The following is a 27020-nucleotide window of genomic DNA, read 5'->3' on the forward strand; positions in this document are numbered from 1 at the left end:
CTCTGTTTCGAGTACTCCACCAACATGGCCAGTGCCGATAACGCCATTCTCAGCGTTACTATCCCACTTCTACGCCTCCTTGGAAAAACGCTGCTGGCGATGATGGAAGAGGATGTGGCACAGGAGGAGGAGGAGGAAGAGGGATCATTTCATAGGGTTTCTGGCCAGTGATTCACAAGTGGCTCCGAGAGTGGGTTCCTGCTCCCACAAATGCCAGGTACACAATTGTCCAGTCAGGGTACAGTTCTGGAGGATGACGAGGTGGAGGATGAGGAGGAGGAGATGGAGGAGGAGGAACCATGTTCACAGCAGGGTGGCACCAGCTCATGGCCATCACTGGTGCAGGGCTGGTGGGATAGAGACGACACAGACGATACACCTCCCACAGAGGACAGCATTTCGTTGCCTCGGGGCAGCCTGGTACACATGAGCGATTACATGCTGCAGTGTCTCCGCAACGACCGCCGAGTTGCCCACATTCAAACTTGTGCTGATTACTGGGTGGCCACGCTGCTGGATCCCTGTTACAAGGATAACGTACCATCCTTAATTCTGTCACTGGAGTGTGATTGTAAGATGCGCGAGTACAAGCGCACGCTGGTAGACGCGCTGCTGGTGGCATTCCCACCTGACAGCGGGGGCACAGTGGAAGCACAAGGTGAAAGCAGAGGAGGAGGAAGAGGTCGCCAATGCAGCTGGGGCACCACCAGCACCTCAGAAGGCAGGGTTAGCATGGCCGAAATGTGGAAAAGCTTTGTCAGCACGCCACAACAACCAGCACCACCAGCTGATATGGAACGTCTTAGCAGGAGGCAGCATTTCAGCAACATTGGGGAGCAGTATGTGTGCAGATGCCTACACGTACTGAATGACGGGTCTGCCCCCTTCAACTTCTGGGTCTCCAAATTTGGCACATGGCCTGAGCTTGCTCTTTACGCCTTGGAGGTGCTGGCCTGCCCTGCAGCCAGTGTATTGTCTGAACGTGTGTTTAGCACGGCTGGAGGGGGGTTATCACAGGTTATATTTCCCAATGTTTTGGGGTGTACCCTAATTTAAAAAAATAAAAATAAATTTAAAACCAAAAAGCAGTGTAGGCTACCTCCTCCTCTACCGCAGCTTAAACCTACACTGCCACATTCACTGCATCCTCAAGCTCCTACTCCATATGGACCTCGTCCTCCTAGATCAAGATTATTTTTTATTTTTATGTATTTTATGTATTTTATGTTATTTTAAGTCATTTCCCTATTCATTTGTTTGCAGAGCACTTGCCATGCTCTCAACCACATTTTTCTGGCATTTGCAGCCCTCTAGTTCTTTCCATGACATTTTTAGAGCCATTTTAGTGCTCAAAAGTTCGGGTCCCCATTGAATTCAATGGGGTTTGGGTTTGGGGTCAAGTTCGGGTTTCGAACTCGAACTTTTTTGTGAAGTTCGGCCGAACCAGAACATCCAGGTGTTCACTCAACTCTGCTGTTAACCCCTAAAAATGGATTAAAATGGAAAATTTGCCCAAAAATTTAAATTCTAAAATTTCATCTCCATATTCCATTAACTTTTGTGGAACACATAAAGGGTTACCAAAGTTTGTAAAATCAGTTTTGAATACCTTGAGGGGTGTATCTTCCAAAATGGGTCAAGTTTTTGGAGTTTCTGCTCTAGGGCTGCATCAGGGGGGGGGGGCTTCAAATGGGACATGGTGTCAAAAAAACAGTCCAGCAAGATTTGCCTTCCAAAAACCATTTGGCGTTCCTTTCCTTCTGCGACCTGCTGTGTGGCCATACAGCAGTTTATGACCATATATGGGGTGTTTCTGTAAACTACAGAATCAGGGCAATACATTTTGAGTTTTGTTTGGCTGTTAACCCTTGCTTTGTTAGCGGAAAAAAATGATTAAAATGGAAAATCTGCCAAAAAGTGAAATTCTGAAATTTCATCTCCATTTTCCATTAATTCTTGTGGAACACCTAAACATAGTAACATAGTAAATAAGACCGAAAAAAGACATTTGTCCATTCAGTTCGGCCTGTCATCCTGCAAGTTGATCCAGAGGAAGGCAAAAAAAAACAAAAAAAAAACCCCTGTGAGGTAGAAGCCAATTTTCCTCACTTTAGGGAATAAAAAAAACCTTCCCGACTCCAATCAGGCAATCAGAATAACTCCCTGGATCAATGACCCCTCTCTAGTAGCTATAGCCTGTAATATTATTACACTCCAGAAATATATCCAGGCCCCTCTTGAATTCCTTTATTGTACTCACCATCACCAGCTCCTCAGGCAGAGAGTTCCATAGTCTCGCTGCTCTTACCGTAAAGAGGATGTCCCCTCGTCACAGTCCTGGGGATAAATAGATGATGGGAGAGATCTCTGTACTGACCCCTGATATATTTATACATAGTAATTAGATCTCCCATCAGTCATCTTTTTTCTAAAGTGAATAACCCTAATTTTGATAATCTTTCAGGGTACTGTAGTTGCCCCATTCCAGTTATTACTTTAGTTGCCCTCCTCTGGACCCTCTCCAGCTCTGCTATGTCTGCCTTGTTCACAGGAGCCCAGAACTGTACACAGTACTCCATGTGTGGTCTGATTAATGATTTGTAAAGTGGTAGGACTATGTTCTCATCACGGGCATATATGCCCCTTTTGATGCAACCCATTATCTTATTGGCCTTGGCAGCAGCTGCCTGACACTGGGTTTTGCAGCTTAGTTTGCTGTTTATTAAAATTCCTAGATCCTTTTCCATGTCAGTGTTACCCAGTGTTACAGAGTGTTTTACCATTTAGTATGTACGGGTGACTTGCATTATTCCTTCCCATGTGCATAACTTTACATTTGTCAGTGTTAAACCTCATCTGCCCAAGCCTCCAGTCTATCCAAATCGCTCTGTAGTAGTATACTGTCCTCTGCAGTTTTGAATACCTCGAGGGGTTTAGTTTCTAAAAGAGTGGTGTAGTTTCTAAAATGGGGTCATTTTTGGGTGGTTTCTATTATGTAAGCCTGACAAAGTGACTTCAGATCCAAACTTGTCCTTAAAAAGTGATTTGCTTCTAAACTTCTAAGCCTTCTAATGTCCCCAAAAAATAAAATGACATTCACAAAATGATCCAAACAAGAAGTAGACATATGGAGAATATAAAATAATAACTATTTTTGGAGGTATTACTATTTATTATAAAAGTAGAGAAATTGAAATTTGTAAATTTGCTAATTTTTCTATTTTTTTTGTAAATTTGGTATTTTTTTTATAATTAAAAATGAAATTTTTTGACTCAATTTTACCACTGTCATGAAGTACAATATGTGACCAGAAAGCAATCTCAAAATAGCCTGGATAAGTAAAAGCGTTTTAAAGTTATTACCACATAAAGTGACTGTGAGGGATACCACCCCTCATGCCCGCTCGATGTCAGACGTCGACTACCACGAGATACAGTATTGTCACTGGTTACCAAGACGTGACATTACGCCTTCCCTGAGGAGCAGGTAAGGTCAGCTTGGTACAGTTTACACCGGCTCCTCCTGTCCACACGGGCATAGAGAGGCAACAAGCTGAGGGAGCCTGGTCACTGCCCCAGTGAAACAGCGCTTCCTCAGCCCGGGAAATCTGCCACCAGCTTCTCGTTTGATATAAGCCCGGTCCGTTAACGGTATTATATAGGGTGAGAAACCAACCCGCGGAAACTTATAACTAGGCCGAAACACGGACGTGGGGATTCGTGATCGAGATACAAGACAGCACAAGATTAAATGATATATTTAATCACTTTAAGGGCACACTAGATAACACAATATACACAAGGAATATATACAGTGGTCTGAGGTTACAAATACAGGTAATATGGTACAAACAGGATTACACAGAGTACAAGTCAGTTACCGGGTAGATGAATGTTCCTTTGGGTTATGATTAGTCCTTTGCTGTAGTCACATGGAGGGCAGTGATGTCAGCTGGTTGCAGGTCCCTCTAAACACATGGCACAATATGACCCTCCTTCAGAGAAAGATACGCCTACTTGCTGGCACAAGCCTTTTAACCTGTAGCCGGCCCCCTCCTTGCTGATCCTGGCAGCTCAAGAACCCACAAAACTCTTTAGGGTTCATAGCTCCAGACCAGAAGGTCACAGGAAGATGGTTCTGATACCAAAAGAACCGCCTGGGTTCTGGCTACAAGTAGAGTCCAAGCATGGTATCGTCATTTAGTGTCTGTGGGGAGATATGTATATCTCCCTTTCCTGGCATCCCACTGCCAGACTATGACCACGGGCCTGTTTATCGTGGCCACAGGGACACAAATATGTATCCGGTTTATGCATGTGATGGCCGGGCGATTCATAATTCCTTATAAATCGCCGGTTCCATGCTGTTTGCTAGATTTGATTGAACTGGGGAATGGACTAGACCTCATGCTTAGAGATTCTTCCTGTCACATCATCTTGGTTCCTTGCTGACTGGTTGAGGTGTGAATTTGTACGCATGTGGCCTCCTTGAAGCCAGAACCCCTGTGGAGTTCACTACCTCAGCTATCTGACAAGCAGAGGGTTGAAGTGAGAACTTATTTTGCATGTACACTGACCAAGGTGAATTAAATGAGAATCATGGCTGCCATTAAACGATAATCCATATTCCTGACAGTGACATATGTTAGATTTGCAAAAAATGGCTGTCAGGAAGGGGGAAATGGCCCATCTGGGCCATTTGCCCCCTTCCTGACCAGGCCTAATTTTGCAAAACTGACATATCTCACTTTATGTGGTAATAATTTTGGAACGCCTTTACCTATCCAAGTCATTCAGAGATTGTTTTCTCGTGACACATTGTACTTCATGATAGTCATAAATTTAAGTCAATATATTTCACCTTTATTTATGAAAAAATCCCAAATTTACCCAAAATTTTGAAGAATTTGCAATTTTCTAAATTTCAATATCTCTGCTTTTAAAACAGAAAGTGATACCTCATAAAATATTTATTACGTAACATTCCCCATATGTCTACTTTATGTTGGCATCATTTTGTAAATGTCATTTTATTTTTTTAGGACGTTAGAAGGCTTAGAAGTTTAGAAGCAATTCTTCAAATTTATAAGAAAATTACCAAAACCCACATTTTAAGGACCAGTTCAAGTCTGAAGTCACTTTGGGGGGTCTACATAGTGGATACCCCCATAAATGACCCCATTGTAGAAACTACACCCCTCAAGTTACTTAAAACCGATTTTACAAACTTTGTTAACCCTTTAGGCGTTCCACAAGAATTAAAGGAAAATGGAGATCACATTTTTAAATCTCACTTTTTTGGTAGATTTTCCATTTTAATCCAATTTTTTCTTTAACACATCGATGGTTAACAGCCAAACAAAACTCAATATTTATTTCCCAGATTCTGAGGTTTACAGAAACACCCCACATGTGGTCATAAAATGCTGTATGGCACACGGCATGGCGCAGAAGAAAAGGAACTCCACATGGTTTTTAGATGCCATGTCCCATTTGAAGCCCCCCTGATTCACCCTTACAGTAGAAACTCCCAAGAAGTGATCCCATTTTGGAAACTAGGGGATAAGGTGCCAGTTTTATTGGTACTATTTTTGGGTACATATGATTTTTTGATCATTCATTATAACACTTTATGGAGCAAGGTGACCAAAAAATTGGTTGTTTTAGCACAGTTTTTATTTATTTTTACAGCGTTCACCTGAGGGGTTCAGTCAAATGACATTTTTATAGAGCAGATTGTTACGGACGTGGCGATACCTAATATGTATACTTTTTCTTATTTATTAAAGTTTTACACAATAATAGCATTTTTGAAACAAAAAAATGATGTTTTAATGTGTCCATGTTTTAATTTTTTGAGAGATTTTCTTATGTAGGGGCTCATTTTTTGTGGGATGAGGTGACGGTTTTATTGGTATCATTTTGTGGGACATACGCGTTTTTGATCACTTGATGTTGCACTTTTTGTGATGTAAGGTGACAAAAATGGCTTTTTTTGACAGTTATTATTATTTTTTTTTATGGTGTTTATTGGACTGGTTATGTGATATTTATAGAGCCGACCGTCACGGACGCGGCAATACCAAACATGTCTATTTTATTTTATTTTCCCTATTTTTAACATTTTTTTTTTATTCCTTACTTAGGGATTTTTTTTTTTACATGTGAAACCTTTTTTTTATTTTCTTTTTTTAACACTTTATTTTTTATTTTACCCTTTTCGTCCCCAATAAGGTCATACAAGACCTCTGGGGGACATTTACTTCACTTTTTTTTTCACTGTTGACATAGTAGCCCCAGTTACAGGAGAAATGCACCCCCCAGAGAGGCTGTACAGCGCAATACAGCGCTGTACAGCCTCAGAGCAGGGCTGATCGAGGTCTGTGAAAGACTTCACACAGCTCCTGAACTCTCCGGTCCCAGAGGTCACATGACCGCCGGGCCGGGACAGGAAGCGCATAGCGGCGAGCGCTGTGTATGCAGCGATCCAGAAGGCAGGGACACCTGGGCACTGTCCCTGCCTTCTCTCTGGGTTACCCTGCTGTCACTCACAGCAGGCAACCCGATCAGCAGCTGCACGATTAGCGTGCAGCTGCAGTTTCTGAACGGACGTTCTGGAACGTCCATTCCGAAATAGAGAACCACCTCCCGGACGTTTATAGTCTATGGGCGGGCGGGAGGTGGTTAAAAAGTCCATGATTTGCACATATGGATTAGACAATATGGTTTATATAATGAAAAAAAGTATTTTAATTCAAAGCAGCATATGTTTAGATCTTAAATGAAAAAGCAAATCAATGGTTTTTTAACCCATAGAGGACCCGTGCCGTACATGTACGGCAAAATCCCAAACGGTCAACTGACCAAAAATAAATCCCTTTAGGGGTCCCAACCCAATATATGTACAAATTAAAACTACATCTTTATTTTGTCATCCTTAAAACCTTATAAATAGATAATAAAGATAATAATGACAAAATAAGGTTTTAAGGATGATAAAATAAAGATGTAGTTTTAATTTGCAAATATATTGGGTTGGGACCCCTAAAGGGATTTCTTTTTGGTCAGTTGACCGTTTGGGATTTTGTTGAAATTATACCAAGGGTTCCATCTAGGGCCTTTAATTTGATTATTTGTACATGTGCGGCGCAACCAGACGTGACTTAAAGGGAACCTGTCACCGGGATTTTGGGTATAGAGCTGAGGACATGGGCTGCTAGATCGCCACTAGCACATCCGCAATATCCAGTCCCCATAGCTCTGTGTGCTTTTATTGTGTAAAAAAACCGATTTGATACATATGCAAATTAACATATCTAACAAACATATCTTACTTGTGTGACCAGAGAAGAGTCATATTTTCAAGCTCTGACTCATCTCAGGTTAATTTGCATATGTATCAAATCGGTTTTTATACACAATAAAAACACACAGAGCTATGGGGATGGGGTATTGCGGATGTGCAAGCGGCCATCTGGCAACCCATGTCCTCAGCTCTATACACAAAATCCCGGTGACAGGTTCCCTTTAAAGACCAGTGGCGTTCATGTACGGAGCGAGGTCCGCCGGGCTCTGGGTGAAAATCGCAGGGGGGGGCCGGAACGCGATGGCTGCTCTTACCGACGGGCAGCCATGCCGGGTAAGGGCAGCATTGGCTATTTCGGCCCCCCTGCAGCTCCGTGTGCTGCGATTGTCCGATCAGTGAAGACCGGCACATCGCAGCGCCGGATCCACATGTAAGCTGCGGGGTGGGTCGGGAGGGGGGGGGGGTCAGAGGGAGGTGACCGGTGCTGAACAAGTTAGCACCTGTCCCCTCCGAGTTTAAGCAGGGGACACCAGTGTTTGGGGTCCCCTGCCAGTGCTGCGATTGGCTGGAACAATGCTCAAGCCAATGGCAGCACTATAGCTGCACAGAAAAGGGCAGAACCTCCCTGCATGCAGCCATTCTAGCTGGTGACTGCATGCTGAGAGGTTCTGTGCTTTTCTGTACTCGATTTGCTGGGATTTGTGGTTCTACCACAGTTTTCACTGCCTTTACTGCTCCTATATAGAAGAAAAAGAACATCTGGAACATCTGCTGCAGTGATTTATTTATTTTTTCTGCATCAGAAGTTCCAGATCCCTAATCCACCCCCTTCCCAAGCCCTAATCCCTGTCCCTATCCCCCCCTCTCCCTTTTCCCACCCCTCCCCGTCCGATTTAAGCCTCTTTCACACGACCGTATGGCTTTTTCAGTGTTTTGCGGTCCGTTTTAAACGGATCCGTTGTTCCGTTTTTTGTTTCCGTTGTGTTTCCGTTTCCGTTCCGTTTTTCCGTATGGCATATACAGTATACAGTAATTTCATAGAAAAAATTGGGCTGGGCATAACATTTTCAATAGATGGTTCCGCAAAAAACGGAACGGATACGGAAGACATACGGATGCATTTCCGTATGCATTCCGTATTTTTTACGGACCTATAGACTTTAATGGAGCCACGGAACGTGATTTGCGGCCAAATATAGGACATGTTCTATTTTTCAACGGAACTGAAAAACGGAAATACGGAAACGGAATGCATACTGAGTACATTCCGTTTTTTTTGCAGAAACATTGAAATGAATGGTTCCGTATACGGACCGTATACGGAACGCAAAAAACGGCCCGCAAAACGTAAAAAAAAAAACGGTCGTGTGAAAGAGGCCTTAGTCTGCGGCGAAGAAATTTTAACTTTTTTTGACACTTTTATCTTTTTTTTTTTTTTCTGCTCTGCACCACTTTTTCTGTACTTCACTGCTCAGCACCTGGGCTCTTTTTTTTTTGGTGCAGATATCTAATTTTTTTTTATCTGTCCCTTTTTTTTCTCATTTTTTTTTAAGAAGCAATAGAATCATATATATATAAGTACATTTTTAGCTAGTGTTCTTTTTTTGTATCGGCAGTAAATTTGTATAATACTGCAGTGTCTGCACGAAGGCACCAACCATCTGCTTGCGTGCGTTCTGCAGCCCTGAGCACCAATAAGTACCATTTTTTTTATTGGTCGCTTTTGTGCTCAGTTTTTTTTGTGTTTTTTTTGGTGTAAAAAGTACTTTTAGTGTTAGCTAGAAATCAATTTTAGTTAGGTAGTGTTAGTGTAGATTTTTGCACGCACATAATATCTGTGTGCGTGCGTGCGTCCTGCACTTGCTGAGCGCTGATCAGAAACATCAATTTTTCTGATCGGTCTTCTCAGTTTACTGTGCAGTTTTTCCCCTTAAATATTTAGTTATATCTATATATATACACTCACCTAAAGAATTATTAGGAACACCTGTTCTATTTCTCATTAATGCAATTATCTAGTCAACCAATCACATGGCAGTTGCTTCAATGCATTTAGGGGTGTGGTCCTGGTCAAGACAATCTCCTGAACTCCAAACTGAATGTCAGAATGGGAAAGAAAGGTGATTTAAGCAATTTTGAGCGTGGCATGGTTGTTGGTGCCAGACGGGCCGGTCTGAGTATTTCACAATCTGCTCAGTTACTGGGATTTTCACGCACAACCATTTCTAGGGTTTACAAAGAATGGTGTGAAAAGGGAAAAACATCCAGTATGCGGCAGTCCTGTGGGCGAAAATGCCTTGTGGATGCTAGAGGTCAGAGGAGAATGGGCCGACTGATTCAAGCTGATAGAAGAGCAACGTTGACTGAAATAACCACTCGTTACAACCGAGGTATGCAGCAAAGCATTTGTGAAGCCACAACACGCACAACCTTGAGGTGGATGGGCTACAACAGCAAAAGACCCCACCGGGTACCACTCATCTCCACTACAAATAGGAAAAAGAGGCTACAATTTGCACAAGCTCACCAAAATTGGACTGTTGAAGACTGGAAAAATGTTGCCTGGTCTGATTAGTCTCGATTTCTGTTGAGACATTCAAATTGTAGAGTCCGAATTTGGCGTAAACAGAATGAGAACATGTATCATCATGCCTTGTTACCACTGTGCAGGCTGCTGGTGGTGGTGTAATGGTGTGGGGGATGTTTTCTGGGCACACTTTAGGCCCCTTAGTGCCAATTGGGCATCGTTTAAATGCCATGGGCTACCTGAGCATTGTTTCTGACCATGTCCATCCCTTCATGACCACCATGTACCCATCCTCTGATGGCTACTTCCAGCAGGATAATGCACCATGTCACAAAGCTCGAATCTTTTCAAATTGGTTTCTTGAACATGACAATGAGTTCACTGTACTAAAATGGCCCCCACAGTCACCAGATCTCAACCCAATAGAGCATCTTTGGGATGTGGTGGAACGGGAGCTTCGTGCCCTGGATGTGCATCCCTCAAATCTCCATCAACTGCAAGATGCTATCCTATCAATATGGGCCAACATTTCTAAAGAATGCTATCAGCACCTTGTTGAATCAATGCCACGCAGAATTAAGGCAGTTCTGAAGGAAAAAGGGGGTCCAACAATGCATTAGTATGGTGTTCCTAATAATTCTTTAGGTGAGTGTAAATCTCCATATACATATACACTCACCTAAAGAATTATTAGGAACACCGTACTAATAAGGTGTTGGACCCCCTTTTGCCTTCAGAACTGCCTTAATTCTACGTGGCATTGATTCAACAAGGTGCTGATAGCATTCTTTAGAAATGTTGGCCCATATTGATAGGATAGCATCTTGCAGTTGATGGAGATTTGAGGGATGCACATCCAGGGCACGAAGCTCCCGTTTCACCACATCCCAAAGATGAGATCTGGTGACTGTGGGGGCCATTTTAGTACAGTGAACTCATTGTCATGTTCAAGAAACCAATTTGAAATGATTAGAGCTTTGTGACATGGTGCATTATCCTGCTGGAAGTAGCTATCAGAGGATGAATACATGTTCTCATTCTGTTTACGCCAAATTCGGACTCTACCATTTGAATGTCTCAACAGAAATCGAGACTCATCAGACCAGGCAACATTTTTCCAGTCTTCAACAGTCCAATTTTGGGAAGCTTGTGCAAATTGTAGCCTCTTTTTCCTATTTGTAGTGGAGATGAGTAGTACCCGGTGGGGTCTTCTGCTGTTGTAGCCCATCCACCTCAAGGTTGTGCGTGTTGTGGCTTCACAAATGCTTTGCTGCATACCTCGGTTGTAACGAGTGGTTATTTCAGTAAACGTTGCTCTTCTATCAGCTTGAATCAGTCGGCCCATTCTCCTCTGACCTCTAGCATCCACAAGGCATTTTTGCCCACAGGACTGCCGCATACTGGATGTTTTTCCCTTTTCACACCATTCTTTGTAAACCCTAGAAATGGTTGTGCGTGAAAATCCCAGTAACTGAGCAGATTGTGAAATACTCAGACCGGCCTGTCTGGCACCAACAACCATGCCACGCTCAAAATTGCTTAAATCACCTTTCTTTCCCATTCTGACATTTAGTTTGGAGTTCAGGAAATTGTCTTGACCAGGACCACACCCCTAAATGCATTGAAGCAACTGCCATGTGATTGGTTGACTAGATAATTGCATTAATGAGAAATAGAACAGGTGTTCCTAATAATTCTTTAGGTGAGTGTATATAGAAATCAATTTTAGTTAGGTAGTGTTAGTGTAGATTTTTGCATGCACATAATATCTGTGTGCGTGCGTGCTTCCTGCACCTGCTGAGCGCTGATCAAAAACATCAATTTTTCTGACCGGTCTGCTCAGTTTACTGTACCCATATATTTTTTTTTCGTGTAGTTAGTTTTATCTATTTATATAAATTTCCATATCAATTTTAGTTAGGTAGTGTTAGTGTAGGTATGTGCATGCGTGCATCCAGCAATTTTTTTTTAAATTTTTCTTTTCTACTCTTTTTCTCTATATTTCAAACTTATAACAAGCCCCTTCACGTGTGAAAAGACTACATACACACCCCATACTAAATAAAGTTTTACACATTTCACACAAAACACCCCAATAAAATGAAAATGGCCCGTCTGTCCCAATGAGTTTACTCTTGCCTCTGATACTGAGTCGGCCAGTGAGGGAGAAGAGGATGCCACTTTCCTCTACTCCTCAACCCCCTCATCATCATCATCATCATCTTCCGCTGATGAGGGACCCTCTAGAAGGCGCCCAAGGGTAGCAGCGGAGGCAGCCCCCCAGAGTGACCCCATATGGACTCCACCACCTGACGATTATCAGCCCCAAATTCCGGACTTTTTGGGCAACTCCGGAATACAGATAGACAGTGCGGCTTCACAGAACAAGATTTTTTCAAAATCTTCTTCTCTTAAGATTTAATAAATTTAATGGTGGCCTAAACCAATTTGTACACCCAACAATTTATAGCTCAGAACCCTTCCTCGCCATATGCTAGACCCCTAGGTTGGACCCCAGTAAGTGCAGCAGAGATGATGACATTTTGGGGACTCGTTCTACATATGGGCGTAGTAAAGAAGCCAAACGTCAGACAATATTGGAGTTCGGACATTTTCTACCAGCTACAATTTACAGTCAGACCAAAGCCCGGAAGCGTTTTGAGTCAATTCGGAAATTCCTACACTACAACGACAATGTGCCCACCCCAAAATGACCTGACATTTGACCGTCTGTTCAAGGTTAGGCCCATCCTTGACCACTTTAACACCAAGTTTGCTGAGGCGTACACTCCTGATAAAAATGTATGTGTAGATGAGCCAGTACCTGCCTAGCAAACGGGTAAGGTATGGCATAAAAATTTACTTTGTGAGAGTAGCTCCAGGTACAGCCACAAGCTGCGCGTTTATGAAGGGAAAGATTCCTGCATAGAACCCCCAGAATGCCCCCCCATCCTAGGGGTTAGTGGAAAGATTGTGTGGGACTTTCTGCACCCACTGCTGGATAAGGGTTACCACCTCTATGTGGATAACTATTATACCAGCATAACCTTATTTAGGTCCCTAACTGCCAGAGGTACTGGGCTTGCGGCACAGTGCGCAAAAATCTGAGAGGCATCCCTAGATCCCTGGTAGGGAAACCACTGAGAATGGGTAAAAGCAGGGCTCTCCTCCATGAGAACATGCTGGCGATTAAGTACAAGGATAAGAGGGATGTCCTTTTACTGACCACCGTTCACACAAATACCAGCTCCCCTGCTCATGTGCGAGGTACCACTACCACTGTCCCCAAACCAGTTTGCTAGCTGGACTACAATAAGCACATGGGAGGGGTTGATCTTTCAGATCAAGTTCTGAAGCCCTAAAGTGCCACATGAAAAACAAAAGTGTGGTACAAGGGCAACATTTTCCAGGTCAAGTCCCCCAGACAGCAAGGAAGGGAAGGACCCAAAAAAGATGCAGGGTGTGTTTCAAAAGGGCGGTAAGGAAAGACATCATTTACCACTGTGAAACCTGCCCTGAAAAACCTGGCCTGTGCATGCAGGAGTGTTTTAGAATCTACCACTCATCCATGGAGTATTCATTTCATCCTTGATGTACCCTGTAACTTTACCACCTTATACCTCTGATTTAGTCCGCATAGCTTACATATCCACTTTCCCCCAACCACTACATATTCATTTCTGTGAAACACCTGTTAGGTCAAAAGTGCTCTTTCCACCCCTTAAAATGTCCGTACGGGGGTCCGCTTCCAAAAATGGGGTCACTTCTTGTTTTTTTCATTTATGGACCTAAGGAATTTTTTAAATGCGACATGGCACCTAAAATTCATGTCTGTTTATTCAGGCCTACAAAATCCATATTTTTACAGTTTGCCTCTAGAGCCCTGCTGTGCGCCCATACAACAGGTTACAAGCACATATGGGGTGTTTCCTGAATGGTGAGAAAATGTGGAACACATCCTGGGGTGCATTTTCTCCTTTAACCCTTTGTGGAAAAAAAAATGGGGTCTGCTAGTAATTATTTGTTTTTCATGTGTGCTTTGAAATCCTTTCACAAGTGTTTCTGTCTTCTGTGAGACACCTGTTTGCTGAAAAGTACCCTTTCTACCACTTAAAATGTTTGTACGGGGGTGCTGTTTTTAAAATGGGGTTACTTCTTGGGGTTTTTCATTTCTTTGGACCTCAGGAATTTATTTAATGCGACATGGCAGCTAAAATCCATGTCTGTTTATTCAGGCCTGCAAAAACCATATTTAGCTGTTTGACTTTAGAGCCCTGCAATGCGCCCATACATTATTTTTTGACCACATATGGGGTGTTGGCGTATTCGGGGGGAAATGGGGAACAAAATGTAGGGTGCATTTTGTCCTGTTACCCCTTCTGAAAGATGTGGGTGTAAGCAACTTTTTCTGGGAAAAAAAATCATTTTTCATTTTCACAGCCAAGCGTTTCCTAATTCTGCGAAAGGCTTGATGGGTCAAAGTGCTCACCACACACCTTGAAATATTCCTTGAGGGGTGTAGTTTCTGGAATGGGGTAACTTTTTTGGGGTTTCAACTGTAGGGCCACCTCAGGGTGTCTTCATATGCGACACAGTTCCCAATTACCATTCTAGCTAAATCCGCTCTCCAAAAGACATATGGTTCTCCTTCCACTCTGAAACCTGCTATGCGCCAATACATCATTTTTTGAGCACATATGGCATGTTTCTGTAAACTCCAGAATCAGGGTAATAGATTTTGAGTTTTGGTTGGCTGTTAACTAGGGTTGAGCGAACTCGAACTGTAAAGTTCGGGTTCGTACCGAACTTTAGGATTTTTGGACCCCGGACCCGAACATTTTTGTAAAAGTTTGGGTTCGGTGTTCGGCGCTTTCTTGGCGCTTTTTGAAAGGCTGCACAGCAGCCAATCAACAAGCGTCATACTACTTGCCCCAAGAGGCCATCACAGCCATGCCTACTAATGGCATGGCTGTGATTGGCCAGAGCAGCATGTGACCCAGGCTCTATATAAGCTTGGGTCACGTAGCGCTGCACGTCACTCTGCTGTTACAAGTGTAGGGAGAGGATGCTGCTGGACTTGTGATTTCAGGGAGAGCATAGGAGAGAATCTAACTCAGCGATCTACAGACAAATAGTTGTGTGGGTGCAGGGCACTATCGTTTTACCCTGCTCTGAGCTCATTGACCAAAAATACAAACTTTTAGAATTCTGTTAGTTAGGTGGGTGGCGGCGGCCATTTTATGCATGCTCAGTGCACCAGCACTGCATCTGAGCTTTTAGGACATTGTAAATAACCATTTTTTGGGGGCAAACTACAACATCTGGATTAGTCAGTGTGCAATTTAAGCTAGAAATACACCCATCATTTTCAGGGGTTTGAAAAACACTTTTTTTTCTTCAAAAAACAGTATTTGGCAGATCTGCAAGTGTTAAATTCAAGTTTAATATATACAGCATTTATATTCTGTTAGCAAAAAAATACTTTTTGGGCTATCTAAAACATCTGTATTAGTCAGTGTGCAATTTAAGCTAGAAATACACCCATCATTTTCTGGGGTTTGAAAAACACACTTTTTTTTTCTTCAAAAAACAGTATTTGCCAGATGTGCAAGTGTTAAATTCAAGTTTAATATATACAGCATTCATATTCTGTTAGCAAAAAAAGACTTTTTGGGTAATCTACAACATCTGTATTAGTCAGTGTGCAATTTAAGATAGAAATACACCCATCATTTTCTGGGGTTTAAAAAACACGCTTTTTTTTCTTCAAAAAACAGTATTTGCCAGATCTGCAAATGTTAAATTCAAGTTTAATATATACAGCATTCATATTCTGTTAGCAAAAAAATACTTTTTGGGCAATCTACAACATCTGTATTAGTCAGTGATAAATTTAAGCTAGAAATACATTTTCTGGGGTTTGAAAAACACACTTATTTGACAAAAAACACAATTTTCAGGCCTTGCAGCATCAGCACGTGTGAAATTACAGGCTTATATACTGCTGTCAAATTCAGTTGTTAAACAAACAGTCGTTTGGGCTCCAAAAATTTAGTTGGCAGCCTTTGATGCAGATATCATTGTGAGATACACCCTTAACCCCTTAAGGACTCAGCCCTATTTCACCTTAAGGACCATTTTTTGCAAATCTGACCAGTGTCACTTTAAGTGCTGATAACTTTAAAACGCTTTTACTTACCCAGGCCATTCAGAGATTGTTTTTTCGTCACATATTGTACTTCATGACACTGCTAAAATTGGGTCAAAAAAGTTATTTTTTTTCCATAAAAGAAAACCAAATTTACCAAAAATTTGGAAAAATTGGCAAATTTCCAAGTTTCAATTTCTCTACTTCTATAATACATAGTAATACCTCCAAAAATAGTTATTACTTTACATTCCCCATATGTCTACTTCATGTTTGGATCATTTTGGGAATGATATTTTATTTTTTGGGGATGTTACAAGGCTTAGAAGTTTAGGGACCAGTTCAGGTCAGAAGTCACTTTGCGAGGCTTACATAATAGAAACCACCCAAAAATGACCCCATTCTATAAACAACACCCCTCAAGGTATTCAAAAATGATTTTACAAACTTTGTTAACCCTTCAGGTGTTCCACAAGAATTAATGGAAAATAGAGATACAATTTCAAAATTTCACTTTTTTGGAATATTTTTCATTTTAATAATTTTTTTCCAGCTACAAAGCAAGGGTTAACAGCCAAACCAAACTCAATATTTATGGCCCTGATTCTGTAGTTTACAGAAACACCCCATATGTGGTTGTAAACTACTGTACGGGCACACGGCAGGGCGCAGAAGGAAAGGAACGCCATACGGTTTTTGGAAGGCAGATTTTGCTGGACTGTTTTTTTTGACACCATGTCCCATTTGAAGCCCCCCTGATGCACCCCTTGAGTAGAAACTCCAAAAAAAATGGCCCCATTTTAGAAACTAAGAAACTACGGGATAGGGTGGCAGTATTGTTGGTACTAGTTTAGGGTACATATGATTTTTGGTTGCTCTATATTACACTTTTTGTGAGGCAAGATAACAAGAAATAGCTGTTTTGGCACCGTTTTTATTTTTTGGTATTTACAACATTCATCTGACAGGTTAGATCATGTGATATTTTTATAGACCAGGTTGTCACGGATGCGGCGATACCTAATATGTATACTTTTTTTTTATTTATGTAAGTTTTACACAATGATTTCTTTTTTGAAGCAAAACAAAATCATGTTTTAGTGTTTCCATAGTCTGAGAGCCATATTTTTTTCAGTTTTTGGGCGATTATCTTAGGTAGGGTCTCATTTTTTGCGGGATGAGAATACGGTTTGATTGGCACTATTTTGGGGTGCATATGACTTTTTTATCGCTTGCTATTACACTTTTTGTGATGTAAGGTGACAAAAAATTGTTTATTTAGCACAGTTTTTATTTTTTACGGTGTTCATCTGAGGGGTTAGGTCATGTGATATTTTTATAGAGCCGGTCGATACGAACGCGGCGATACCAAATATGTATACTTTTTTTTTATTTATGTAAGTTTTACACAATAACAGCTTTTTTAAAACAAAAAAAATTATGTTTTAGTGTCTCCATATTCTGAGCCATAGTTTTTTTTTATTTTTTTGGCGATTGTCCCAGGTAGAGGCTCATTTTTTGCTGGATGAGGTAACGGTTATTTTTAGGGCCTGTAATCTAACTGGCCAACAGTAAAATTGTTATACGGTGACCACCTAATGTACCTTCAGCCACATAATCACTTGTTCTTTTCTGTACGGTGAATGCCTAATGTTTGTGGCCTGTACTCCACTGGCCTGCAGTAAAATTGTTATCTACTGACCGTCTAATATACCTCCAGCCAGATAATCACTTGATCTTTTCTGTCCAGTGAATGCCTAATGTTTGGAGCCTGTTCTCCACTGGCCTGCAGTAAAATTGATATCCAATGACCGTCTAATATACATCCAGCCACATAATCACTTGATCTTTTCTGTCCAGTGAATGCATACTTTTCGGGCCTGTAATCTAACTGGCCAACAGTTAAATTGTTATAGTGATCGCCTAATGTACCTCCAGCCACATAATCACTTGTTCCTTTCTGTACGGTGAATGCGTAATGTTTGGGGCCTGTACTCCACTGACCTGCAGTAAAATTGTTATCCACTGAATGTTTAATATACCTCCAGCCCCATAATCACTTGATCTTTTCTGTCCAGTGAATGCCTAATATTTGGCGCCTGTACTCCACTGGATAAACAACAATCTTTAGGGCCAAGCGTATCAAGCTTGACCAATTAATCCCAAAATGAAATAGCAATATGTACTGATCCCCTAGGGGACAGAGGGGTAAAACTTAGCATTTATTAGATAATAATATAAAATAGTGAAGCGCTAACCAGGATAAAACCCAATCAAACAATAGACCACCTGGACAAACAAACACTAAATGGTAACAGTGGCAGGTTGCATGTAAAAGGAACGTTCTCACCCATCAGAAGCTGTAGAAGTGGATAATGGAGTCACTTTCAATGATGCTGGCTTCCATGCGGTGAGCTGTGATACCATTCAGAAATGATGCCAACGTGTAGACCTCGACGTAGAAAGGAGTAGGGAGCAAAGAGTCCCTAAATCACCCTAAATGAGGGGCGGGGGCTAAATTACCCTATCTATCTACACGAGGTACTTGGCCAGCAAGAAGCGTCCCCGTCCGGATACCTTTCCCTAATCCTGGGCGGTATCCCTAGTACACCCTATTAAAGGTACACTCCCGACGTGTCACGTTTCATTCAGCATGAACCCATCAGGGGAGATGTACATAAATAGTTGCAAGCAATAGATGAAGCTTGCATTAGAAAAAGGGGTAGAAACGAGCAAAATTTGGCAGTATTCCCGGTCCGCCCTGCTTCCGGTCACGTGACACCAAATGGAGGAAGTCACGTGACCGGTGGAACGCAAAGAAGTAGAGCGATGCACCACGGCGACGCGCCCCAAGGCTTGAGACGCAGCACGTAGTGACGCCGCGGATCACATGGCAGGAGTCACGTGATGGGACCCGGCCGGCCACGGAGCGCAGTGACATAACAACGATGCACCACAACACAGGCGCGCCACAGCAGGGGCGGTTACATGTACAGTCAGGAGGCGGGCTGTATGCATGGCAACATAGACGCCTCAAGCTATCGAGCCGGGCATCACAGGTGGCAATGGAGGCTAATAGTGTAGCAAAGCCTCTATTAACTGCAATAAAACTATTGATACAGAGCTATAAATGGCTAGCTAAAAGGACACCGGCCTCAAATATAACAAAGCTGGCTGGATGTTAAATATGAGGACCAAAAGAGAAATAAAAAAAAGGGGAAAAAGGAGAGTCTTTCAAATGTAGCAGCTAAAATTAAGTTGCTCATTAAAACCCAATGGGGCCATGGTTTTTAGATAATAAATCCAACGAGTCTCACGTTGGAGGATAGCACGGTCCCAATCCCCCCCACGCCGTGGGGGGAAGACTCGGTCTATACCCATAACAGATATACAGGCTTTCCCATTGTGGTGACTGTGAATGTGATTGGCCACTGGTGTATCTTTGGCCTTGGAAATATCATTTAAGTGTCCACCAATTTTTCTGCGGAACTCGCGGATGGTCTTGCCCACATATTCCCTGCGACATTCACATGTCAGGAGATATATCACCCCGCGAGTTCGGCAGTTAATATAGTGATGGATGGAATATTCTTTGCCCATGATATTGCTACGGAACACCTTCCCGGTCTGCAAATGTGTGCAAGCGATACAACCGCTGCACCTGTAGCACCCCTTAACAGTAGATCTTAACCATGTAGAGTCAGACTGGGAAGGAGGTATAAATTGACTAGAGACCAATCTATCGCGGAGACTGCGACCGCGACGATAGGTGAGGTGTGAATACTCGCCCACAACCTCTCTCAAATCAGGGTCCAACAAAAGAATGCCCCAATTTTTCCGGAAATCCTCTCGAATTTCACATGCCGCCCTATCATATGTAGCAATTAGGCGGATTAGCTTCGGGATCTGTACCTGGTTGGGTTTCGGAGTTAGAAGACTAGTTCTATTTTCATTAACTGCTGATCTAAAGGCTCTCCTCAAGACTCTGTCTGGGTATTCTCGCTGGCGAAACCTAACACATGGGTCATCCGCCTGCCTGATGAAATCGCGTTTAGTGGAGCAATTCCTCCTAAGGCGGAGGTAGGCTTTCTATATACAGACGTGTCAAGTTCCCCACCATCTGTCTTAGAAATAAGGACATCAAGAAAAGGCAGCCGTTTGCTATCTACCTCACAGGTGAAATGTAAACCAATATTGTTATCATTGAGCATCTCCACGAGGAACGGAATGAGTCCTCACTACCGCTCCATATGATGAAGATGTCATCAATGTACCCCGCCCACAGCCCCACTTGGTCCATAAATGCAGACCGTTCCTCTGTGAAAACCAGGGTCTCTTCCCACCAGCCCAGGAACAAATTAGCATACGTGGGGCACAAGAACTCCCCATCGCTGTGCCCCTGAGCTGGTGGTAGACCCTGCCATTAAAAGAAAACACGTTGCGTGTCAACGTGAATTCTAGTAAGAAGAGGACAAATAGGCTGTGGGCCTGTTACTGACATCCTCGGGTACTCAGAAAATGTTCCACTGCTCTAATACCCAGGAAGTGGGGAATACTAGTGTACAGCGCTTCAATGTCAATACTTGCTAACAGGCTGTCCTCCTCAATGTAGATCCCTTCTAACTGTTTTAGCAAGTCCATAGTGTCACGGTTATAGGAAGGGAGTGCAGTAACAAAGGGGGCCAAAACCCGATCCACATAAATCCCCACGTTCTGGCAGAGGTTCCCCACCCCCGTCACAATGGGTCGCCCCTTAAGTGGATGCGTTCCCTTGTGTAACTTGGGGAGACAGTAAAACGTTGCCATACGGGGATAAGCAGGTAGCAAGAATCTATATTCATTGTCCGTGATTATTTGTGATGACCTGGCCTCGTCCAAAATTGTTTTAAGTTCCCCTCTGAAATCGTCAGAGGGATCGCGAGCCAAAACTTCATATGTGGAAGAGTCCTGTAACAGGGATTCACATATAGTCCCATATTGACCATGGTCCATAACCACTGTATTCCCCCCTTTATCTGAGGGTTTGATAACTATAGAACGATCTCTTTCAAGGTTAGAAATAACAGTGGCATGGGCCCGATCAAGGTTGGAAAAATGAGAGAGTGTACACTCTCAATCTGTTGTGAAACCGTGTTTAGAAAAACATCCACGCATGACAATTCACCAGAGCTAGGAGGCATTTTGTTGCTTTTGAGCTTTAAACTAGTGAACGGACCCAGACCCTCCTGCTGCTCAGATTCCCTATCAAGACCGTACAGCAAGCGCACATCTGGGAGGATATCTAGAGGAATACCAAGCTCGCGACACAGTTTTTTCTCCTGTAGTTTATGAAATTTGTGCCAACGGAGCTTACGAACAAAAAGATTAAGGTCCTTAATAATGTCACATTTGTTGAAATTAGGAGTCGGTACAAAAGAGAGACCGAGTTGAAGAACCTGGGTCTCAACTGTACTGAGTGGGCGGGAGGAAAGATTAACAACTTGGGGTCCTAAGGGTTTGACGGGGGTTGGGTGCGATTTCGTAGTAGATAAGTCTGCGGAGTATTGGATTGGCTCTGATATTGGCCAGAAATCACGTGACTCCTGCCATGTGATCCGCGGCGTCACTACGCGCTGCGTCTCAAGCCTTGGGGCGCGTTGCCGTGGTGCGCCGCTCCACTTCCTTGCATTCCACTGGTCACGTGACTTCCTCCATTTGGTGTCACGTGACCGGAAGTAGGGCGGACCGGGAATACTGGCGCGCTGTTCTTTGCATTTAAAAAGCGCTGACAGGTAGGCATTCCTTGCTGACAGCCGATTTGGATATCACATATCCTGGGTCACACCTGGACTTAAGCAGGCTTCACCCATTGGTGTGCCTGTGTTTAGGCTATTTGTGGTTTTTCTGGTGGCCTTGGTCCCACTGGCCCCCCCCTCCGAGTTTTTTTATACAAGCTCCAAACACTGCCAAATTTTGCTTGTTTCTACCCCTTTTTCTAATACAAGCTTCATCTATTGCTTGCAACTATTTATGTACATCTCCCCTTATGAGTTTACCTTTAATAGGGTGTACTAGGGATACCGCCCAGGATTAGGGAAAGGTATCCGGACGGGGACGCCCCTTGCGGGCCAAGTACCTCATGTAGATAGGTAGGGTAATTTAGCCCCCGCCCCTCATTTAAGGTGATTTTGGGACTCTTTGCTCCCTACTCCTATCTACGCCGAGGTCTACACGGCATCATTTCTGAATGGTATCACAGCTCACCTGTCACGAGGGTATCAAGAGCCACGTCTGACTCCGTTATACCCGGGGTCAGGAAGTCGCAGCGGGTGGCTGCGCGCTCTATATCTAAAGATCATGGTGTTTCTTAGTTATTGTTTTCTGTGTTTGCCTTGCTATCCTTTTTGTCTCTCTCAGGGATCCGTAGCTTCTCCTCCTCAGCTGTTTCGTGTCTGCCACTCCCTACCTCCTTATATTCTCCCCTCACACTTCTCTAGTTGCCAGTTATAGAGCTTCCTGCCTGGACATCTATACTGACCCACTGGAGTGGTTAATCCTGGTTGTTGTTCCTGTGTGCTACCCTCCGGATCCCTGTTTGGCTTATTGTTGTCTCCTGTTGTCGCCCACCTGGGAATATATGTTGAGTCTGTGTTGTCTGTCCTCCCCTTGGTGTTTTCCCTTAGAGTTAGTGGTGCAGACTAGTGTTCCCATCGCCCTGTTCACTACCTAGGGCTCAGCTCAGGGAAATCCAGGGCTTTAGGCACGTGATCGGCGTACGGGTGAGGAACCCGTCTAGGGACGTCAGGGCAGCCAGGTGCCAGCCGCCAGGTGAGTCAGGGGTCACCATCTTCCCTCTCACTTGGGCAGGGCCTTCCTCGTTCCCTCCCTCTGTGTCACGTATGTGATAGCCACGCCGACCGTGATATTATAACTGGCCCTTACTTTTTGAGAAAAAAATAAATAAAAAAATAATAATTTTTTTTAAATTTTTTGTTTGTTGTTTTTTTTTCTCTCTCTACTTAGAATCCAATATGGATCCTATTGATGCCTTGGCAGAACAGCTTCAAAGCCTGTCTTTGGAGGTGGCAGGATTGAAGGCGTCTGTTCTCCAACAACAGCAGCAAATGCAGCAGACCGCACCCCCAGCGGTTGCTATGGGTAACCAGGTTGTCACTGAACCCAAGGTTGCTCTTCCCGACAGATTTTCTGGGGGAAGGGACAAATTTGCAACGTTCCGTGAGGCCTGCAAATTATATTTTAAGTTGCGCCCTTACTCCTCAGGTCATGAAGAACAGCGGGTTGGGATTGTCATTTCCCTGCTTCAGGGGGATCCGCAATCCTGGGCGTTCTCGTTACCCCCTGGTTCTCAGGCTCTTCGGTCAGTGGAGGGATTTTTTGGGGCTTTGGGTCTCATATATGATGACCCTGACCGAGTCGCCCTGGCTGAGTCGAAGTTACGGAGACTCCTACAGGGAGATCGGTCAGCAGAGGAATATTGCTCTGAGTTCCGTAGGTGGGCTACGGATACTCAGTGGAACGACCCGGCTCTCAGGAGTCAGTTCTGCTCTGGGTTATCTGAAAGGGTTAAGGATGCACTGGCGCTGTATGAGACCCCCCTTTCCCTTGATGCTGTTATGTCCCTCTCTATCAGAATAGATAGACGTCTTAGGGAGAGATCGAAAATTCCGGAGCAATTGGTTACCTCTCCCAAGTAACAGTCAGCCTGTACTGACTTAGATGAGCCTATGCAGCTAGGCGGAACTTCTCGTCAGGTCCGTCCTCCCGAGATTCGCCGTAGGGGGGGGGCTTGTTTTTTCTGTGGGGGGAGGGGTCATTTCATTAATGTCTGTCCCTCCTTTCTCAAAAACAAAAGACCGTCGGAAAACTACTAACCCCGGGCTGTGCGGAGGATGTCAGCCGGGGGGTATACGTTTCCTCCATACGAACATCTCAATTTGTGTTACCAGCGGTCATTGTTTTTGGTGTTAAGACAGAGTCTATTTCTGTTTTTCTAGACAGTGGAGCAGGGGTAAACTTGATTGATGCCCATTTTGCCCGCACTATGGGTTTGTCTCTCTGTACGCTGCAGAGACCTATTCCCGTATTCGCTATAGATTCTGCTCCTCTGTCTCAGAGAAACCTCACCCACATTGTTCGTAATTTATACCTTCGGGTAGGGGACCACCATAATGAGTGTCTTTCATGTTACGTTCTGGAGGGCCTTCCCTCTCCGGTGGTATTGGGTCTTCCCTGGTTGGTAGCGCACAATCCAGTGGTGGATTGGCAGGCCAGGGAGATATTGGAGTGGAGTGAGCATTGCAGAGAGAATTGCTTAAATAACAATTGCTTAATCGCCTCCATAGCTTCCCTACCTACATTTATTTCGGACTTTGAGGACGTTTTTTCTGAAAAGGGTTGTCAGAAACTACCACCTCATCGTCCTTATGATTGCCCGGTTAACCTGATTCCCGGGGCAAAATTACCCAAGTCCAGGTTGTATAATCTTTCGGGTCCCGAGAGACAAGCCATGAAAGATTATATCTCCGAGAGTCTGGCTAAGGGACACATCAGACCCTCTTCTTCACCCGTGGCTGCAGGGTTTTTCTTTGTTAAAAAGAAAGATGGGGGCCTGCGTCCTTGCTTAGATTTCCGTGAGTTAAACCAGATAACCATCCGTGACCCATACCCTCTTCCTCTCATTCCTGACCTTTTTAATCAGATTGCGGGTGCTAAGTGGTTCTCCAAACTTGATCTTAGGGGGGCCTACAATCTGATTCGTATCAGGGAAGGGGATGAGTGGAAGACAGCTTTTAACACCCCTGAGGGGCATTATGAAAATCTTGTTATGCCTTTCGGTCTGACCAATGCCCCTGCTGTCTTCCAACATTTCGTTAATGATATTTTTAGTCATCTCATCGGCAGGTTTGTAGTCATATACCTAGATGATATCTTAATTTATTCGGCTGATCTGAAAACACATGAGGTGCATGTCAGGCAAGTACTGCAGGTCCTACGGACGAATAAATTATATGCGAAAATTGAAAAATGTGTCTTCGCTGTTCAGGAATTACAGTTCCTGGGATATCTATTATCTGCTTCAGGTTTCCGCATGGATCCTGGGAAGGTCCAGGCAATTTTAGATTGGGATCTTCCTGAGAACCTTAAAGCCCTACAACGGTTTTTGGGTTTCGCTAATTTCTATAGAAAGTTCATTAAAAATTATTCAGTGATCGTTAAACCCCTTACCGACATGACTAGGAAGGGGACGGATTTTTCCAAATGGTCTGATGCCGCTAAAGATGCATTTTCCTCTCTAAAGGAGAGGTTTACCTCGGCACCTGTTCTAATTCAACCTGATGTCTCCCAGCCTTTTATTGTCGAGGTAGATGCGTCAGAGGTGGGAGTGGGAGCTGTATTGTCTCAGGGTCCGTCTCCTGGCAAATGGCGTCCTTGCGCTTTCTTTTCCAAAAAATTATCTTCTGCAGAGAAGAATTATGATATTGGAAATAGGGAACTGTTGGCGATTAAACTGGCGCTTGAAGAGTGGCGTCACTTCTTAGAGGGAGCAATCCACCCCGTCACAGTGATTACGGATCACAAGAACCTTCTGTACCTAGAATCGGCTAAACGTCTCACCCCTAGACAAGCTAGGTGGTCGCTATTCTTTACCAGATTTAACTTTGTAATCACCTATCGTCCTGGGGCAAAAAATACCAAGGCAGACGCATTATCTCGTAGTTTCCCTGGAGGGGGTAATGTTTGTGATCCGGTACCTATTTTACAAAGAGGAGTGGTTGTCTCTGCTGTACACTCTGTTCTAGAGGGAAAGGTGTTAGAGGCTCAGGGGGACGCCCCGGCCTCTTGCCCCTCAGAGAAATTGTTTGTACCGTTAAACCTGCGTCTTGAATTATTAAAAGAACATCATAATTTCGGCACTTGCTGGACACCCGGGTAGTAAAGCAACCTTGGAGCTTTTATCTCGTCGTTTTTGGTGGCCAAGGTTGCGTCAGGATGTAATGGATTTCGTGTCTACTTGTTCTACTTGTGCACGCACGAAAGTCTCTCATACACGTCCAGCAGGGTCTTTATTGCCACTTTTCATTCCCAATAGGCCATGGACACATCTGTCTATGGATTTCATCACTGACTTACCGTTGTCGGCGGGTAAAACAGTTATCTTGGTAGTAGTAGACAGGTTTAGCAAAATGGTACACTTTATTGCGCTACCCGCACTTCCTAATGATAAAACTCTCGCTCAGGTGTTTATCAGTGAAATCGTGAAGCTTCACGGGGTCCCTTCCGATGTGGTTTCGGATCGGGGAACCCAGTTTATTTCTAAGTTTTGGAAAGCTTTTTGTTCCCGTTTGGGGGTTCACTTGTCCTTTTCCTCAGCTTTCCATCCTCAGTCGAATGGACAGACTGAGCGTACCAACCAAAACCTAGAAACATATTTAAGGTGTTTTGTGTCTGAAAACCAAGAGTTGTGGTCATCATACTTACCGTTAGCTGAGTTTGCCATAAATAATCATTATCAGGAGTCCACTGGCAAGTCACCATTCCTTGGTGCATACGGTTTTCATCCCCAATTTTGTACTTTCAAAGAGGGGGGGTCTTCTGGGGTTCCCGAAGAGGAAAGGTTTTCTTCATCTCTTTCATCGGTATGGCAGAAGGTGCAAGTTAACTTGAAAAAGATGAGTGGTAAATATAAATGCATGGCCGATAAGAAACGGTCGCCAGGTCCGGACCTAGGAGTGAATGACTATGTGTGGTTGTCTACTAGGAATATTAAGTTGAAGGTTCCTTCTTGGAAACTGGGTCCTAGGTTCATTGGTCCCTATAAAATAGTAGCCGTCATTAACCCTGTGGCTTTTCGCCTGGAGCTACCTCAGACTTTTAAGATCCATAACGTCTTCCATAAATCGTTACTCAAGAAGTATGTTCCACCTCTAGAACCATCGCCGCTGCCACCTCCTCCTGTTATTGTGGATGGTAATCTGGAGTTTCAAATAGCCAGAATTGTTGATTCTCGTCGGGTCCGCCGCTCTCTTCAGTATCTTGTG

This window comes from Bufo bufo, chromosome 2 (assembly GCF_905171765.1).
Source record: "Bufo bufo chromosome 2, aBufBuf1.1, whole genome shotgun sequence".
NCBI lineage: Eukaryota > Metazoa > Chordata > Amphibia > Anura > Bufonidae > Bufo > Bufo bufo.